Raw genomic sequence first — 18654 nt, 5'->3', positions numbered from 1 at the left:
TATATATATAGATAGATAGATAGATAGATAGATAGAAATTGTCTTATTCTGTTTGGTACTAAATCAGTGATTTGGATATTGAATAGACTCTAATCCTTCCTTCTCTTTTTCATTTGTATGTCATCTATTCAGAGTCCACAAGGGACTCCCTCTCGTTGCATATTTTTGAAGGGGCCAGTGGAGCCTATATCCTCAAAACTTTATCCAAACGTCAGTCACATGGCATATGGATAAGAGTCTTATTTTCCCTTATTTATTTATTTACTTATTTATAATTGCTTTGTTTATTTTTAGTTATTTATTTATGCATTTATTCATTTATTTATTTGGACCTCAAAGCTTTTGGAGTGAGTTTAATAAATGTTGAAAAGATGATTTTACCTTTGATCATCCTTGAACTCATATAATATATAATAAATAATAAAATAATTTGTAGAGTAATTAAAATTTAAATTAGGGATCAAATTGATAAAAAAAAATTGATGTGAATACTGCCAAAATGTCAAATTCTCTCTTGTATTTAGTACTAGATGGTTATTGCCCGTGCTCGCATGGGCCCAATATTTTACATTTTCATGCAATCTTCAATTGTTAGATATGTTTTAACAGTCATTTGGTAATGACATATAGTAGTTTCTAACAAAAAGAATAAAAAAATAGAATTTGGAGAAACATAACACTGATTGGATTGAAACACACAAACTGTTAGTGATTAGTCATCAAGAAATTCCAACAAATCATTAAAATAAAATTTAAAAAACAATGCTTGAAGGCAATCCCTAGAAATGAATCCTAAAAAATGCATAATATCCATAATCCACTGATTTAATGCCGCAACACAAGCTGAATGAACTGAGTGTCTCATCTCTCTGCTAATAGTACAACAAGGTTAAAGATATGAGTCGTAAATTTCCAACAACTAAGTCATGGTAAGAGGAAATAAATTAGGTGAAATGCTCCGACACATCAACCTGCCAAATAAGATGGATAATTATAGGAAGATGTCGGGTATGTAGGTTGAGCATTAGGTGTGACCAAATTCCATTCACGTAAGTAGGAACCGAAGGAGAAAGTGCACTATTCTGAGATTGCACTTTAGGAGTATAGCTTTGTTGTGCCTCACCAGATGATGTATAAGTTTGTTCACCGAAAGAAACAGACTAAGCATGGGCACCAGATGATGCTACTGGAATGGAAGTAGGATACTGCATTCCATATGGAGGGATGGGTTGACTTGGGATAGAAAGATACATGGTTGATCTAAGAGGAGGTGGGTAGTGGGCATATGGTGGAGGCACAGGTGGTCCCCATAGAGCTGGAACACCAGGTAGAGCACTTCCAATAGGACCATCCACTGCATATTGTTGGACTGGATATCCTCCCATGCCCTGATTAGGATCCGGGTACGAAGGTGTCTCTAGAGCAAGTTTTGTGGTCACAATAGGACGAGGCGACTTACCTACAACTGTCACAGCAATTGATCTATCCTTCAAGATGATATTGGTGGCCCTTCATGCTAGTTTTAGCACTATTAGCTCATTCAACATCCACAAACTTAACAAATCTGTAACCTTTACTCATATCACTTAGATGATCCTTTATAACTTTAGCCATCACAATGGTACCAAATGGAGAAAATAAATTGATCAAACCATCATCTTCAGGAGTAGGTGGCAAGTAACCAATTGAAAGGGGTGTTTTTGAAGTGGTGCACTCAAAGTTAGCAAAGTAACAATAAAAATAACATATTCCACAACTGGGATTTGAGGAGGATACATATATGCAAACCTTTTTTCCTAAACTATGTTAGATAAGAGTGGTTTCTGACAAATCCTCAGCTCAAAAGAAGTGAAATCACAATATTGAAAATAAAATAACAATAGCAGAAAGCAAGATGCAAATGCAAAAGAAGTAACAAATAAATTTGTGATTGTAAAATTCAAAGTTTTTCTCCACATACTCCTTGAATTGTCCACTGGTGAAATTGTTTACAATAAAATGATTAAGATAAAGTCATGAGCTAGACTAATAACATATTTAATGTAATTCTACAAATGAGGTATGAGAAGGGTGGGATACATGCAGAGTTTATTCTAACCTTTGTAGGATAAAGAGATTGTTCATGATAGGTTTTTGTATAATAGTTTGGATCTCATTATAACAATAATAACAATATATACACTATGATACCACAAGTGAGATATGTCTTCGTACGACAACGATGAGAAGCGTTTGAGTGGCATGAAATACGACAAGCAATCTACATAAAACCAAAAGAGAAAATAAAGAACAACACTCACTCCAATAACAGAAACATTAATAGATCGCAATAACAATATTGATCAATTAGGAGAAGATGTAGATGAGACTGAAAAAATGGTCGAAGAAATGGCCTCACAATACACAAATAGCAATGCACATCCATCTTATAATTATGATTTTTTATGTTATAATAATATCGTTAACATAGCAAATAATTCTTTAATTTCTACTATGGCGAAATGACTCATAGAAAGAGGCAGAAAACGAAATATAGAGTTTTCATGAGTGAAGATCAAAGGCTTCTCTAAATGACTAAACAAAAAATTAGGAATAGGGAGGTTGCATTTAGAACACATGAGATGAGATTGGTAAGCTAGCAAGACGCTTCTTTTATTAATTTTATGACTTTCTACTATACCAAGAATTCTATCACTTGACAAATGAAAAAAGAGATTCTTTCGTGTCATTTAGTTTGTTTACGAAAAAAATTGTAGGTTTGACTAAAATAGCTGTCATACAAATTCTATAAATCCCAAGTAATGGCTACGTAGTCAAAGAGGAAATCAATAAATAGTGATACAGACACAATGATGAGAGAGAAAAAAGGCAAATGGAAAGCCAATATGCAACTAACAATGCTATAAAAAGTGTGATTTCACAAGTGGGCTATGGAAAGGTAATGTGTACGTAGACCTTATTCTTACGTTATGAAGGTACAAATTTTTGAAGCCTAGTTTTGTCAGTTTCATCCCCTTCCTCCTCCTATTTCGTTGTAGACATCTTTGTCATCATGCTTATCTATTCATAATTAATTCATATCGTCATCACTTTCTGGCTCATTCTTTTTAACTATTTCTAAATACGATTATAAACATATTAGATGATTATATATAGTGCAATAATGCACCATAAGATGAGAAAAAATGAAAAAATAAGTTTAAACTACTACTTGATTCCTACAGGCTATAAGCAGATCTAGAGTTGCTTTAAAAACACTCTCTAAGGCTTCCCCTAACAATTTATCCTTAGGAGGAGGGAGAAATTATGTCAACCCCAAGAAGAAAACCTTTTTTTCATATTTCCTCCAAAACAACACAAGATAAAATTAGTAGGTCGATTTACCTGCTAATTCGTTCGAAGTTGTTTTAACTTCTCCTTATCATTGGAATGCTCTCTATCTATATTTTACTTTCAAAAAACATGTTGAAAGCTAATCTAATCTTATCTTTCTATATAGTACATCGATGTAACCCGAATATATAAATCTAGTGAAATATTCGCTTATATTGCTACTTATCAAATAAGAAGAATCTAGCTTACAAAATATTTGGTGGAGAAATCTCTCAACCTCCTATCAATAAAATTTTAAAAATACCACCAACACATCCAAATAAAATGTCACTCTTTGATGATCCTCTGTGACTGACATTTCATGTCAATATTTTTCAAAAATATGGACCAAACTATTTCAAAGACTTTATTTATATATATAAGCATTGGAATGTTCAGATTGCAAAGGAATATAAAGTTTAATTGAAGGCTTCGAAAAAGTAAACGACATAACAAGTAACTTACCGAATGATAAGATGGATTTTTAGGATGAAATTCAATCTAGTGAATTAGCTGTATAGAGCTTCCACTTAAGGTTTAACCAAATATAAAACAACAAGAATCAAGAAGCAAACAACAAATCTAAGAAAATGCTTACTGGACTTACAAACAAAAAGATTAATTGCGCTATTTCAGATTATTATGTGAACAAGTAAACACAATTTCTATTCAACAATTTTTTTTATATAACTGTACAATAATTTATAACACTATTCACACTAAACTTCATATTTATATACAACAACTTTTTTTTGAAAATATAATATATTAATTTTATATTCATATAGTTGCAACATATTCATCTAGAAATGAAAATTTTCAAAAGAAGAAAAATAAAGAGCTATTGGAGAAATTTAAGAACCTGATAATTTAGAGGCAATTAAAGAGGTAGATGCCTTTTAGATCTCACTGCATGTCACTGATATACAAGTCTTGAATCAAATCAAACATTTCGGGCACCAATTTTAGTGTAAGTGTAACAAAAACACCTAAGCTTCAATCCAATGAGTTCACATCACATATATGATTAGTTGCTTCAACTGTTTTATGTTCTTAGCTAAATGCATATAACTCAAAAGGTTATAGATCTTATAAGATAACTATTTAGTATGTGATTTTGAATTTATCGTGTCTTCTTAAGTAGGTACACAGTTTTAACTGGTTAAATCCAATAAGTGCACATACATACAAGAACCATCAACTTGCTAGAGAATAAATAAAAAGATGTTCCCTAGACCCATTGAAAGGAGTAAACATACAAACATCTCTCCAAAATAGAGCAGCTAAATCTTGCTTCGTTACAATGAGGGAAGGAAGTAAATCATGTTTATAACTAAATTGTGGGAGCCCAAAGTAAATTTTTAACACAAATAATCCTAGATCCCATAGCTCATAGGCTTATATGGCTTGGAAGATCCTAGAAAACATGAATTCAGTTGATGGGATTTTCAATCCATCCAGTTCCATCTTGATATCAATGTATTCATTTAGCTAGAAAACTTGCATACATTTGGTGGTAAGATAGTAAATGAAAGACGAATAGTATCCCATTAATATCAATGATATTCCTTTATAGTTATTTCCAGTAGAATTGCCAATTAGTTGAGCATTTCTCAAGATATTTTTTGAACTTCAGTTAAGTCGAGCAAATTTCTATTATCAAAAATTAACTTTCATCAATTTTCATATATAGAGTTTCATAAATTATTTTTAATTGATCCTGATACATTAATCAAATTATAATTTAATTAACTATACAAGAATCAACCTTTACATAGAAAACAAGATTATATAACTCTAATATAAGCTACCACATCATTATTGTACTTGTCCTTTAAAATTTTTTAGTTTCTAATATAAGCTACCACTAATGTTATGAAGTACTTTTTCAATTGTAAATGCAATGAAACTCATATTAATAATGTAAACATTACTGTAATACATGAATGATGCAATTATAATTTTGTATGTTTAATACTAAAATACTATTACCTACCAGGAAGTTTGAAGATAAACTAAGGACAGATTGAAATAAAATAGACCTGCATACTCTTTCTATTTGAGATTATAAACACCATCGTTCTATAAATCGATGCCTCATGATACCTGTGATTCTAATAATACCAAAAGAATCACAGAATGGTTTTCATAACTTGGTCTCTACCTCACTCTACATAATAGGTGCTCCAGATCATTCTCTTTATAAGTCCTACAATGCAAAAAATAAAAGAACCTAGATATTGACTCGTGGGATCGCTATCAGTAGGGACTACACCTCCCTTTCAAACCCCATATGTGAAATTACACCAGGTATGTTGTTGTTACACTATCATCGGAGAGTTTATTGCATGATAAACTCATCATAAACAATGAAATCTTGAATAGAAACTTCATATGCCATATTTTTTTTATCAAATAAAGTCTTATTGTTCCTCATACAAAATTTTCTCCTAGCCTACTAAAGGTAACTTTTCCTATTTGATTCATCCTATTCTAAATAAGGAGATTTAGTTAAATTGACTGTTCCAACTTACTATTTCTAGATTTTAACAAAAAACACAAAATTCTAACCTTGGTAGGTTTAAATGTGAGGAAACTTATACCGAACGCAGTAGATTTTGATAGCCTAGTTATATGGAATACAAATGCACATCCCTGATACTTCCTTAATCTTTACCTCAACGCCAATGAATGCCTCTTCCCCAACTTAGCTTGGAGTTGTAGCTATTACATATAGCATAGATGAACGAGCTGAAACCAAAAGAGGAGTAAAAGAAAAGTTCAAAATCAACTAATTCTAAAGAAAATAAAATTTGGCTAATATTCATGGAAACTTTCATTATTTCTAGTAACTTAACTTGCTTTTTATTTTTATGCAAAGTTGAAAAAATAATCATTCAGAAAGAAATAGAGAGTGTGGAGAAGGAGAACTAAAATACACCATAACCAACGGATTAGACTACTTACTACATGTATTTAGCCAATAATCGAAGGACTGCAACATTGAATTATCCTTGTGAGTCCAAATGGTGGAGAGGCCGACGTCAAGGAAGCCTTGCATAACCTTATTAGAAATTGATCTCTTCACTGTACTTTTGTTTTTGATTGTGGTTGTGTTGCCGCCAACCGCGTTGGTGAAAAAGATCATTCCTATGTATTCTTGAAAGTTGAAGGATGATTCAAGATTGTTCCATTGAGAGATAACTTTTCTAGAATGTTTTGCAGGGAAAAGGTTAGGTAAATATCAGCCGGACTTAATAACTATTTTGCCCTTAATAATGTACATATTTTCAAGATTTCCCTTGAGTCGTAGCAAATGTTAAACCAGAGAATTAACAAGTTCCTTAAAGCATAATACAGGATTTTAGGCACGTAGGCAATAACAACAACATAAGCAGTATAGTCCCATAAAGTGAGGTCTGAGAGGGTATTGTATACGAACCTCACCTCCATCTCTGAGGTAGATAGGTTATTTCTGATAGATCCTCGTCTTTTTTTATCCACATAAATCAAAAGAGTTAAAAACAAACAAGTAATTTTAGTAAGAACTGGCTAGTGATGAAGAAAATGCTGCTAAAATACATCACACTTACAAAATTACACGATCAATGCAGTGAAGACACAGGACCAATTCTAAACCTCGAGAGCAATTCATATCATATTCTTATGTTTTTTCGCTTATAAAACTTTATCTTCCTACATCTATTTGCTAGAAACATAGCGTAATTATTTTTAAAATGAAACAAACCTCCGTAGTAGAGAATCCATGGAGTCTTAAGCCTTCAAGATTCAACCCATGAAGCTCAGCTCTTTCCCCAAAGACAATTATGTACTTTGGAACATCTTAAGAAACCTGGAGAACAAATAGATTGAGATCCAAAAAGGAAATAGATATTTGATCTCAAATTCAGTGAGCGTGCTGCACTCCAAGATTATATGTACTTCCAATATTTAAAATGCATAAAAAATAATTTGATAATATTCAACTTATTGTAAGTGGTTCGAAGCCAAAAGTTCATAAGGTGAAAGTTACAAAAAAACTTAACAAGTCTAGCAGTTATAGAAGCTTTACTGACTTGAATCATGTTTGCCTTCAGGTAGAACACCCAAACTATGAAAATATTGATATCTTAATTTACCATGAAAGAAAGACTCAAGTCTTTCGAAAAACTAAACGACAAAAAAAAGTTTGAAGTAAGAAAGAATCTTACCATGGAACCACCGCCAATGAAAGAATAAGAACCAAAGTACTAACCTAAGAATCAATCATAAGCTAATAATAATGAAGTCTTAGGATTTAAGAATACCTCATGACCTTCATAGTGAGATGGGCTATAATCTATCTAAACTGTTGCATTAGTGATCCCTTGCCTTCCTCAACATCAATACCATATTGACCTCTTGCCAAAATGAACTATTGAAAGAGATCACTTGTCTGCTAACGTGACACAGAAATTTAAATTAAATAATAAGGAATATTCTAAATCAATTAAATTATAAATATTTCCTCTCTTCTTTACTTTCGTATTGGATTTTTTAATGTACACCAACACCATCTGCATAAATACAAATCCTATGGAATTAGAAGTTAGTAGAAATAGTCAATACAAAAAAGAGAAGGTTGAAACCAATACAGTCCATTCTTTTCCCCCCTCTTTTCCTTTCCCCTAACTTCTTATTGCATCTACTATTTACTAATCAAGACTTATATGCATTACATGAAATATCGAGCTAGAGATGATTAGAGATGAACAATGATATCTCAATATCAAAGTAGTAAATCAAAATACTAATTTTGGATATGTTTTTTTCTATTGATTTTCAAGACATTAAATCACTGTATGTCTTTCTATATCCAATTCTGCAGGTGTCCATCAAGATTCCTTATGTAGTATTTCTTGGAAGCAGTAAAGCTAATCATAAGATCCACAAATATGTAGTACCTCATAAATTTATGGTCCTTCAACATCACCGTTGCAAGGAAAAATTGACATGGTGCACATATCTGAAAGTATAGATCATACAAGACAGCAGTTTTAGGCTACTCCTGCACTATATTATCATTACTGAGTAGTCATTGTCATGTCAATTAAAAGCATATTTGGCCTTTCAGTATCATCTGTTTCTTTACTAGTGAAATGCTAATAGTCCTTGTTTATAAACATCAGCTGGTTAAGCCTTCTCTTAGTTTGAGAGGACCCTATGATATAGAAATTTCATGATGACATCTCTTGATTTTACTACCTCTATGAATACTACACAAAAGTTACTTGATCATAAACAAATGTTATGTGTCAACAGCCTTAAGCCCATTTTTTTTATCTTTTAGATGATAAAGTTTGACACTTCAGCATTCACCTTATTGCATCAAAGAATGGTGAGGGCAACACTTACTTTACATAGTAGACCGTATCTATCACTTTCAGTTAGTTCAATTAAAGTGCGGCTTATTCCGATCACAACTGATATCCTCAAAGAAGGCGTAAAGAAACAATCAAGACTAAGAGACTGAAATAGAGGCACACCCTAAAGAACATATCATTCCAAATAGATGAAACTAAAAGGAAATAAAATTACACACACATTATAATTCACCTTCATAATATAGTCCAAGATTGGTTCATCAGTAATCTTATTTCAGGCTTAAGTATGATTCAGTGCATGGTGCATTGAGAATCTCCAAAGAAATTAGAAGTGCCTATGATATCATATGATTATTTTCATTTGTGACTGACGGTTGCTTGAAAAAAGTGGCGATCGACAGTATTTCAAAGTACCATAACGACTTACATTAAAGCGTTATTATTGTCAATCTAAGATATCTTTCCTTTAAGATAGTATTGAACCTACATTTTTGAATTGATATCAGATGTGATACTTTATTGGCAAATTTTTATAGAGAGTGTTGTTTTTTTTGTGATCTTCCAAGTGTATCAATCAAGCGTACACCGTAAAGAAGAGTTGACAATCCATTGATTTGCACATGTAACAGAGAAAGATAAATTTCTCTATCGTAGCAGTAAAATGATCAGTAGAAACACTACTTTATCCATGCTTCTATCTTAGTATTGCTATCTTACTAAACATAATATATTATAAGCAGAAGTTCAACAACAAAAGACTATAGTATAATCTCGATATGATAAAATCACAGTTCTTGAACGGGCAGCCAAAAAAATTCTGAAACATCTTTGAAATTTGATATCATTCCCCTAATGATCATAATACCAAGTAATTCCTTTCAATATCCAATATAATCCTACATATCAGGCGAATATAATTTGAGAATAAATAGACTGCTCAAAATAAATCCTTAGTCTTATAGTTTATCTTGTTTTGGCTATCATGGTATAATAGCCATGTTGAATTTTCTAATGCAGCCACCTCACTTATTTATCATCACACTTGAAAATATAGATGAATCAGAAGTCAGCAAGATCTTAACTCAGTTTTTTTCTTATCATTGATTCAATACAAGACTCGGTTCAAACATTCTTTCTAACTATATAGCTCGCAAGAGTATGTAAACATGTTAAACTATCAGGCTCAACCTAATCATCCATATTGTAACGTGAATAAATGGAATGTTGATATTTGAGGATTAGCTTAAATTGTTTAATTACATTATCTCCATCTTTGCATTTAATGTGTATCAAATGAATGGTCAGTGACCATATATCCATATTTCCTCCGACGTCTAAGATGTAGTCCATTACTTGGCTAGTTCATGTAGTTAATTTCTTTTAGTGTAAAAAAGCATTGCTAGCTTATTCTTCATACTAACTGTTTCTTACTGAGATATTTTTATTGTAAATTAAATCAAACACATTGCATTCTGGAGTGAAAGTCCCACAATTTAACTAGAAAGTATTCAAGGAGACCCATAAATTGAAAATTACAAATCTATATCTATCTATTCCTAATCATTCAGCCTTTAGAGCATCAACATTGTTTGTTCAAACTCTAATAGTAGAGGCTAGAAAATTAGTAGCAACCATTAGAAAAATTAGAAAAATAGATAAATTCTAGACATAAATATAGCAAAGAACTCAAAGATGTAGATTCGACAATAAAAAACATAGAAGTATAAGAAGCCAAAAGAATTGAGAATCTTATCTAGAGAAAAAATGGAGAATCATCGAGAAGACTGAAGAGGAGAGAATTAACTCCATTAATGAAATTTTCTTAGCTATTTTATTGTTTTAGATCCAAAAAATGGTAGAACATAATCGATTGAGTGTTCATGTTTATACCTTAATCGATGACACTAATTGATTCGGAAGTAGCACATATGGGTTTTTGAAATTTCTTCTATGCCCAGACACTTTAGTCGTCGCAATTGGCCATCTCCTCCCCATCATCAAAATTGACACCATAGTCATAATCCATAGTTCATGAACCATCAACCCAGCCATCCTGTGGGTTTGCAACAGAAAGGCAGTGAAACATACTCTTCATGACTGCCTCTCTACTAATACCAACCCAAAAATTATAATAAATAGAAAAACCTAAAATCCTCAATTATTTTAGACAATTCCCACCTCAAATATGAATAACAAATTGCCAATTTAAATGTTCAATAGCACAATTATCAAACACAGATATAGAATTAAGATCATCAAAAGGTCAATTTCTTTCAGATCTAAGAAAATGGTTGAAGATAATCGATTGGGTGTTCATGTTTATATCTGAAATCGATATACTGACTGATTTAGAAAAACATCAAGAAAACTGTTATGACCTTACGACTAGGTTAGTTGAAGGTAGTTAGAGGAATAAATGAATAGTTCATATTAAAATCTCATTAAATGGATGAAAGGACAAGATCAGTCGATATGGAAGCTTATGTGTCTATAAAAGGACACAAGGAGAGAGAAAGGGGCATTAACAGAAATTTGGTAACCTAACTACCTTTCCCCTCTTTCCTCTCCCTCAAATTCTCTCTGTATTTCTCTCTCTCCCTGTTGATTTCTTTTTCTTCTTCTTATCAGTTTATCTTGGAGCTCAACCATGGCGAATTCCAGTTTTATTTTCCTTTAGTTGTCAAATTTATAATTCTATTACTGAAATTAATAAAGTTGAAACTTTCTCCAAATTCAATTGCTTTCGATTAGTTCAATTTGTGCAGTTAATTAGGTCAGGTCCTGACATTTGGTATCAGAGCCAGGTTTAGCTCTATGATTTGTGAAGAGTAACAATGGCATAGGGTACTCATTTGAGACTTATGGATGAGAAACTTCTTTGACACGATGAACTATTAGAAGAATTGTTAGCTAGTTAAAATGAGGTGAAAGCCATAAAAACGGGCATCCAAGGAACATTGGAACAGATTTTAGAGTGGTTACTGGGACTGGAGAGGCGCGATAATAGTGTTCGTGAAGAAAATCCTAATTTAGGATATGGCTTGCTTCTGATTCTGGGAAATGAAGGTCGACCAGCTCGACAATAGGGCAATCAAACTCCTACACTGAGATGGGATCTATCTAACTTTGAAGGTCATGATCCTAAGGTATGGATTCGAAAATGCGAATGATATTTTAATCTCTATAGAATTGCAAAACATCAGAATGTTGAAAATACTGCACTTTACCTGTGTGGAGATGCTGAAGTATGGTACCATTCACTAACCCTAAGTAGAGGTTTAATGACCTGGTTAGAGTTTAAATCTGAATTATGTAGCCAATTTGGGGATGTAGCAGTAGAGGATATGGTTGAAGAGTTTAATAAATTGGTTCAAACAGGGAGTATAGATGAGTTTTTGACCAAATATTAAGATCTTAAGGCTCAAATGATCATCAGGAACCCTTCCCTAAATGATGCTTATTTTTTGTCTAGTTTTATGGGAGCTTTAAAGGAGGAGATTAAGTTTGCAGTTAAGATATTTCAATTGGATACCTTGATCTTTGCAATTAAGCAAGTTCGAATGCAAGAGAAGGCAATAGAGGCTGCCTTGAAGAAAGCTAAGCTTGTGTACAAACCTTTGAGTAATGTTTATAATATAGGGGTTGCTAAAGGAACAAACACTCCTAATGCGATACCTAATGTGTTCAGGTTGATTCTTGAAGTGTATGAGTATAGAAAGAGTAATCATCATTTTTTCAAATATAGGGATAAGTTTAGCCCTGGGCACCAATGTAAGATGAAGAAACTTCAGTGCATCACTGGAGAAACTGAAGAGATGTCATCGGACCAAATTGGCAACCCTAAGATAGAGATTGAAGGTGAATTAAATTTAGAAATACAGGAAGCTATGTATTTGAATGAATTATTAGGAAGCAATTTACGGGTCAATTCGATTCTAATTGGAGGCACAAAAATGAACAAGTCCCTGTCCATACTGGTGGAATCTGGTGCTACTCATAGTTTTATAGATGAACTAACCATAAGAGAAACTGGTCATCATCCTTTGTGCTCTCATCCAATTAGAGTGACCATTGCAGATAGCAACTATGTCTATTGCAGTTCTAGTTACATACACTATACTTGGAAAATGAGAGGTAAAAGTTTTACAGAAGATTTAAAGATTATCAAGTTGGGTGGATCTGATATTGTTCTTGGCAATGACTGGATGAAGAAATTTAATCCAACCACGCTTAATCATGAGAATCACTGTGTGACTGTTGGTAAAAAGACGGATAAGGTGATTCTTCATGCACTGACTGAAGAAGGACAACTCAACATGATCACTAGTACTGCTATGGGAAAGCTATTATGGAAAGGACAAACATTATTGGCTCACTTATTTTTTATGGCGGGAACAACTGAGGTAGAACAAACAGAGGGTGATGGAGCAATTCAGAGGTTATTGATCAGGTATGACATATTATTTGCTGAACCTAAGTCATTACCACCTGAGAGAAAATTGGATTATACAATTCCTTTGAAGCCAAATGCCTTACCTATTAGCCTGAGGCCTTACAAATACAACTACCATAAAAAGAGAAACTTGAGAGACAAGTAGCGGAGATGCTGAATACTGGAATTATACAACATAGTCAATCACCCTTCTCATCCCTAACACTATTAGTAAAGAAAAAAGATGGCTCTTGGAGGTTTTGTGTAGACTACAGGGGTTTGAATTAAATCATAATAAAGGATAAGTATCCTATTCCTATAATAGATGATTTGCTGGATGACTTACAAGGACCTGTAATTTTTTCAAAAATTTATCTCAGAGCTAGTTATCACCAGATCAGGATGAAGGTTGAGGATGTGTTCAAAACAATATTTAGAACACATATAGGTCACTATGAGTTCAAAGTCATGCCCTTTGGGCTTACTAATGCTTCTGCCATATTTCAAGCTCTTATGAATCAGGTTTTCAAGCTTGCTTAGGAAATTTATTTTGGTGTTCTTTGATGATATCCTTATCTATAGTAGGTCTTTGAAAGACTATTTGATGTATCTTAAGATAGTGTTTCAGGTGATGCATAAGCATACCTTATATGCTAATAAATGTAAGTGTTCATTTGGTCAGGCTAGAGTGGAATACCTTGGTGATATCATTACTATAGAAGGGGTGTCCACTTACCCTAATAAAATAAATGCTATGAAAGAATGGCCCAAACCTACTACAGCTAAGGCTCTTAGAGGTTTTTTAGGCTTGAAAGAATACTATAGAAAGCATGTGCAGGGCTATAGTAGCATATGTGGACCCTTGCATGATCTTCTCAAAAAGGATGCCTTTCACTGGACTATTGAAATTGACCAAGCCTTTGAGGCACTTAAAGTTGCTATGTCCTATACTCCTGCGCTTGCTCTTCCTGACTATACTCAGGTTTTCATAGTGGAAATTGATGCTAGTCAATCTGGTATAGGAGCTATGTTGATGCAACAGGGAAGACCTTTCGCTTATCTCAGTAAGTTTATTGCTCCTAATCATAGAGGCAAATCAATATATGAGAAGGAGTACATGGCCTTGTTGAATGCAGCAGATAAGTGGAGACACTACTTGCAGTTTGGGCATTTTGTTGTGAGGACTGACCATTTCAGCCTTAAATATCTTCTAGAACAAAGAGTTACTACTGCCATTCAACAAAAGGGTCTCACTAATCTTTTAGGCTTAGACTTTGAAGTTCAGTATAAAAAAGGAGATAAAAATAGAGTGGCAGATACCCTCTCTAGACAGTTTGAAGCACAAGATGCTATCCCTGTATCCCTTAATGTTATTACTATTATAGTCCTCGGTGGATAGAGGATATCAATGATAGCTATATAGATGATCCCATAATAGCCACAATCATAGCTGAGGTGACTACTGCTGCTATTGGACCTCACTTATACCAGTATTCAGCTGGTGTTTTAAGAAGGAAGAGTAAGATAGTTGTGGGAAGTTTTGGTGCTCTCAGAGAAAAACTGATTAAGATTTTTAATACTTCCCCTTTGTGTGTTCATTCAGGTCAACTAGGAACACTCAAGAGGTTGTCTCAGGTTTTTTATTTGACCAACATGAAGCATATGGTAATCCAAATTTTTGCAAATTGCGATGTTTGCCAAAGGTGCAAGACTGAGAATGTACCCTATCCTGGCCTGCTGTAACCTTTACCTATTCCTGATCAGCTGTGGAGACATATGAGTACGGTTTTCATTGAGGGTCTGCCCAAGTCTCAGGGTAAAGATGTGATTTTGGTAGTAGTGGACAAAAGTTCTAAGTTTGCGTATTTCATTGCTCTTGTTCATCCATTATAGCTAGTATTGTTGTAGATAAATTCATGAAAAGGATACACTCCCTCCATGGATTGCCTGAATCCATTGTCTCTGATAGAGATAAGAATTTTTTGAGCAATTTCTGGCAAGCTCTATTGAGTTATTGGGTACTCAACTACATTTTAGTACTGCATATCATCCTCAGAGTGATGGCCAAACAGAAAGGATGAATCGGTGTATAGAGAACTACTTAAGATGCATGACTTCCCATCGACCAATTCATTGGAAATAATGGTTGCATTTATCTCAATGGTAGTATAACACCATTTTTATAGTAGTCTGTAGTGCACTCCTTTTAAGGCTCTCTATGGTTACACGCCACCATAACTTTCCATAGGCCCTCTCTTGAGTACTGCTATACCTATTGCTGAAGATTTGGTAATGAAAAGGCAGTAGATGCAGCAGTTGCTTAGTAATAATATCCTTAAGGCTCAAGAGAGAATGAAGATGTTTGGGGATAGGAAGCAGACTAAAAAAGAGTTTCAGGTGGGTGACTGGGTATTCCTTAAGCTTCAGCCATATAGGCAGTTGTCCTTGGCCCAAAGGAAGAACTTGAAGTTATGTACCAAGTTTTATGGCCCTTATCAAGTGCTTGCCAAGGTGGGACCAATAGCTTACCAGCTTGCTTTACCCCCTACTTCGCGAGTTCATCCTGTTTTCCATGTATCACTTTTGATGAATAGAGTAGCTAAGGATGTTATGGTTCAAACTGCATTACCAGCTACTAGTATGGATGGGAAATTTCTAGTGCATCCTGTAAAGATTTTGCAGCGACAACTGGTGCAACAGGGCAATAGTGCTAGTGTTCGTATGCTAGTGTAGTAGTCTAATTTGGCTCCCGAGAATGCCACTTAGGAGTATTATTCTTTTCTCAAGTCCAAGTTTCCTGGATTTGATTCTCAGTCTTAAGGACAAGGCTGTTTTGCAAGCGGAGGGAAAATGTTATGACCTTACGATTATGTTAGTTGAAGGTAGTTAGAGGAATAAAAGAACGGTTCAGATTAAAAGCTTATTAAATAGATGAAAGGCCAAGATCAGTTGATGTGGTAGCTTGCGTGTCTATAAAAGGCCACGAGGAGAGAGAAAGGGGCATTAACAGAAATCTGGTAACCTAACTACCTTTCCCATCTTTCCTCTCCCTCAAATTCTCTTTGTATTTCTCTCTCTCTCTCCCTACAAATTTCTTCTTCGTCTTCTTCTTTTTCTTCTTCTTCTTCTTCTTCTTCTTCTTATCAGTTTAGCTTGGAGCTCAACCATGCGAATTCCAGTTTTATTTTCCTTTAGTTGTCAAATTTGTAATTCCATTACTGAAATCAATAAAGACAAAACTTTCTCCAAATTCGATTGTTTTTTATTAGTTCAATTTCTGTCGTTAATTAGGTCAGGTCCTGATAGAAACTTGTATTTGGTTAAAAATTCAAGAAAAAAAAACTTCATTGAATAGCAATAACCCATTTCTATCTTTTTGTTGATAATGTCAAGTAGGTGTTTCTACCATATGGTTTATGTACTCTTTGAGAGACTCGTCTTCAATTTTGAAAGTTGGCATTTGGAAAACTCTAGAATCGAGAGACAGTGGCGAAGAATGATCTGAAAGCTGACATAAATTGCCTTGCGTATTGAAAATAATTATAATTTTGCCATTGGTCATCCCAATGGTCACATTTCTATATAGTAGAAATAAACTAGATAATGAAGGCCCTTTTACAGGCCCAATATTATAATTTTAATTAAAATTTACATATATACACAAGGTAACTTTACCTTATTACAATAAATCTGTCACGACCAAAAAATAAGGGTCACGATGGCACTTGTTGCAGTGTACCTTGACAAGTAAGCCTATCACCCAAACTGATACGAAAAGAAAAAAAGACAGATATATCCCACGGTAAAGCTTCTAGAATGAAACCAAACCATATAAGTAGTCATAACAATGCGGAAAGAACTTATCCAAGATGTCAATCATGCCCAAAGCTAGGTGTCAATAATGTAAGAACTACTAATACAATCCAAGAGTCAAATACATAGGAAAATAACTACGAAACGAATAATATCTGTGTCCGAATACTAATAAAGACATAACTACTTTAGAAAGATAGAGGTGAACTTCGAACGCATGAGTACCCAACCGCTACCTTGGAAGCTCCAACAATTGCCCAAGTCAAGAAATCTGAGGCGCACTCGAGCTAGGACCTGCACTGAAAGGGCGCAGTAGGCATGAGTACAGTACACTTGTACTCAGTAGGTAGCATAGGCTGACCAAGCAAAGTAGTAAATAAAGCATATAAAATATACACTAAGGGCACGTCACCTGCAATTAGAAAATATCCCACAATGGTAGCCCACACCGCTTGCACTAATAGTTCTAATATATCTCACATATATTACAACAACACATCAAGATATTGAACACAAGTATACATTATGTCACTTATAAATAGAACAAGAGAGAACATGTAGATACAAGATCATCAAATACAAGTAAAGGGAGGTAAGACAAATACATAGATGACAAGTCAATAAGACAATACAACACGACATAAACACAATAAAGTAAGTGCAATGTATATGATGATGATGATGATGATGATGATGATGCACGAGGTCGTCGCACAACCTCCGGGATCGTCGCACAATCCCCGTATACACCTACGGAGCTAAAGCTTCCTGACGTAGGACCCATGGGAGGTCTCAACCCATATATAATCTACATATCTCATATCTCCTTTCCGGCACATCCCTCGAAAAGGGTTTTATAAGGTGTTACAATATTTTTTTAAAAAAGGTGTTGCCAGTGTTTCTCAGATGTTACCACGGTGGTACGAACGTTTCATGAATGAGTATGATATGAAGATGTAATGCTCACAACCAATCACAATGAGTAATTCCACAACCAATCACATGATATACTTCCACAACCAACCACAATGATACATTCCCACAACTACATGAGCCAATATCCACTTATTATTTTTGTTTCATCCATGAATTTCCACATGTCTCATATGCCAATAAAGTATGATATAATCACAATACACCAACGGTACCACATTAAATAACACAATACAACTATTCACATATATTCAAGGCAAACAACATCACATAGGACCCCACACGATCAAACACATCACATAATATCTCAATTTCGATAATACATCACATATAGGCCCCCACACGGGCACAATACAAAGATAGCCATTTTTCATGATTAGTTCCCACCCTTAACATGCATTTTGTACCATCATTTATTATCCAGTCTGAAGAGTTAAGTCATAACCGACCTCAAAAATCAAATTGGTCTGCTACACTTGAATCCGCGACCTTACTTTTCATGAACAATCCTGAACTCCACTAAAAATATCAAATATGAAATCTACGCGTCAAAACAAAACCAACGACACCCATATTGACTACTTTTGGAATGGGCCAAAAGGGTGAAAAAAACTGCTATTTATTGCAGAAAATCTGCAATAGCATTTTTTAGTTGGTTGATCGGACTCCAAACGAATTTCGGACACCCCGTCGAAGTCCGATCAACCAACTAAAAAATGCTATTGCAGATTTTCTGCAATA

The 18654-nt window shown here is 34.1% G+C and overlaps 2 long non-coding RNA genes across 2 annotated transcripts in view; one reads left to right on the top strand and one right to left on the bottom strand.

Moving 5' to 3' along the window:
- The window catches only part of LOC124895936, a 10619-nt gene extending 1935 nt beyond the window's left edge, over window positions 1-8684 (top strand). Inside the window, exons 2-3 of the long non-coding RNA XR_007052155.1 lie at window positions 133-210; window positions 8240-8684. This is a non-coding gene — a long non-coding RNA (uncharacterized LOC124895936). The remainder of the gene's footprint in view (window positions 1-132; window positions 211-8239) is intronic.
- On the bottom strand, window positions 228-10336 carry LOC124895937. The gene is made up of 3 exons (XR_007052159.1): window positions 6340-10336; window positions 6050-6123; window positions 228-2260 (listed from the first exon to the last, which is right to left on the bottom strand). It is a non-coding gene; the product is annotated as an uncharacterized LOC124895937 (long non-coding RNA).
- Between the last annotated feature and the right edge of the window lie 8318 nt (window positions 10337-18654).

The sequence above is a fragment of the Capsicum annuum genome, chromosome 1 (assembly GCF_002878395.1).
Source record: "Capsicum annuum cultivar UCD-10X-F1 chromosome 1, UCD10Xv1.1, whole genome shotgun sequence".
Taxonomy (NCBI): Eukaryota; Viridiplantae; Streptophyta; class Magnoliopsida; order Solanales; family Solanaceae; genus Capsicum; species Capsicum annuum.
This window is presented reverse-complemented; position numbering and strand designations above follow the sequence as displayed.